The sequence below is a fragment of the Triticum dicoccoides genome, chromosome 4B, assembly GCF_002162155.2.
Source record: "Triticum dicoccoides isolate Atlit2015 ecotype Zavitan chromosome 4B, WEW_v2.0, whole genome shotgun sequence".
NCBI classification, from domain to species: domain Eukaryota; kingdom Viridiplantae; phylum Streptophyta; class Magnoliopsida; order Poales; family Poaceae; genus Triticum; species Triticum dicoccoides.
The window spans coordinates 613,858,230-613,860,969 of NC_041387.1; positions in this window are offsets into that span (position 1 = coordinate 613,858,230).

Genomic DNA, 2,740 nt, shown 5'->3' on the forward strand with positions numbered 1-2,740 from the left:
ACCTACAAGAATAACTAGCCGACTAGTCGTTTTAGTTTCCCAAGTATGCTATGACAAGTATGTATGACACCAAAATGATATATAATCCAAGATGATGAATGTTAAATGCTCATAAGCTCTTGGTGTATTTTTCTTTTGCCTAAAAGCTGTTCTATTTCTTCTTTATATGCTTATTTTTTCACTGTGCTTGATGCTTGAGCCAAAATACAAGACAAGAATATAAGATATGCACGGAAGTAGCTTATGACACACAAAATGATACCAAAATATATGCACACAATGAGCTATGCGATGATAGTGTATCACTACACTGCACAAGTAATGTAATTGGTAGGGATGAGCGTTGGGTAGAAGACTGTGCCACTCCCACTAGTGGTCTCACGGATCACGCACTCATGGACGACGACCTCGCGTGCCGCCCCACCGGACCCAGCTACACCCGTGGCTCCATGGTCGCGTCTCCGTGCGCACCTCCGACAATTTGAAGCCTGATCGCCCCTTATCGTCTACTGCCCGCTGCTCGTCACCAGCAGGCTCCTTGTTGTTGGGCATGGACCCTCGTTGCCCATGGCTCTGATGCCAATTGTCAGCAGACGGCTGGCCTAGCTCATGATAAATCAATGTCCGCTGATGAATTCAAGGACACGGTGATTTGCGCACAGCCCACAAAACATGTTGCTTTTCTATTTTATCTTGACTCCTTTTACTCTGCTCGATGCAACAAACTGGCACGACTAGCTCACCACGACCTCGCTCTATCGAACGTGCCATCTCACGTCCACGAGGCAAGGCGTGCCGGGCAGGGCCTTGACTCAATCCACGATGCACACGACACGCATAGATTGCGGCTCATGCTCCTTATTTCACGTGCAAAAGGAAAAAAGACGGGTGAAACCGGAGCGCGGCGATGGAGCGGACGAGCACGCCTGCTCCCGCTAAGTGTACCAATGGAAGAAGGACATATTGGGCTAAGCTTTGAATGCGAGCGTAGACGCAGGTGCAGTATACGTACCGTGGAACAGTGCTATACGTCCAGGGTGCCCTTTCATCTGACGATGCCGTCACGGCACACCGTCCCGCATGTCCCCACGGTTCTGGACGGCAGACTCACATGCACAGCTGAGTTCGTTTGGTGCACGACAGCCGTGACGTGGGAGGAACATACACCGGTTATGCACTTGTGCTTAAAAGCTTGCGTTTAAAAAACTTGTGCTTAAAAGAAGCTAGCAACACATTTTCTCTGAAAAATAGAAAAGGCTGGGAGCACACTATGTAAAAAAGAGTGAGTGAACCAAATGCCCCGTTACTATTTTTCATTGGTGTATTTTTTTTAAAAAAAATTGGTTTTCTTTAATCTTTTTGTGTTAAAAAATGTTCATGCACGTCAAAAAATGGCCATGGATATAAAAAATATTCCTGTTTATTAAAATGTTTCGTGTATATTAAAATTTGGCCATATTTCATTTAAAAATGTGCATCGTGTTTTCACAAAATTTCATCATTCAAATAAAAAAGATCAGGCATAAAAAATACTCATAGTGTATTTAAAAAGTATTCATCATGTAATTAGAAATGTCATTATGTGTTAACACTTTTTATACTTACATGAACATTTTTTCTAAAGTTTTAACATTTTTTAAAGAAGTGTTCATCACACATTAGACAAACTTTCTGCGTGTCTTTAGAAATGTTCATCGCGTAGTTTCAAAAAAAAAATTACCGTTCATTGAAAAGTGCTCATTTTAATGAAAAAATGTTCTTCTTGTCCTCACAAGTCATAATATCCATCGTGTACTTTTTTAGAGACCGTGTGTTCAAAAAATATTGATCGTGCATTTCAACAAAAAATGTTGGTTGTGTATTAAAAATGTACGTCACACATATTAAAAATTGATCACCGTGTTATAAAAAGTGCTCGTGTATGTATAATAAAATGTATGTAGTTTTTCACATGGAACCTATTTGTTGGGATCACAGTACCGACTTTCAGGATACACTATGTATTCAACATTTGAATCCAAGCAAGGGGTTGTAAAGCAAACCGGATCCGATAGAAACTCAAGTCCTGGACCAAACATACAGTATCACACCCTGCCGTCACAGCAATGTCTCACTCCGTCAGACCGATTATACATGCCCAATAGAGTACGCGGCCGAACGTGACGGATGAGCGGGCGGCGGCACTTCAATGCCGATGCAGTGAAAGAGAAGTCTACTCTGGCCGATGCGCCGCATTAAAGCCGGCTTCACGTCCCTTGCACTAAAATGGCACTAGTGCCGAAGGTACCATGATGTGTAATTTGTCATGGCAAAAAAAACTGTAGGTAAGTGAACACAGGCACCTAGCAAAAATGCCTAGATGAATGAGCACCTAGCAAAATTGCAATGATTCCCATCTTGGCATGACTTATGAAAAACTAAATTACCGTAAACTTTGCCATTGGTCTAATATACTCCAATGCTCCATAGAATACCAAAAACAAAAAAACTGCTAGGTAAAATAAGTGCCATGTTACCTACAATAAAACTAGCATGGTGTACTTAATAAATTGCCATCATGTAAAATAATTTAAAGTAAAGATTAACCATGCCCGAACAAATAAATTTGTCATATTACAAAAGTAAACTTGCCACGGTCCAAATACAATTTTTCGATTGTCCAAATTACAAAATCTGCCATGGTAAAAAAATGTTTTCACTGCGCAAGAAAATAATTTTTCTAGGGTCTAATAATAAATTC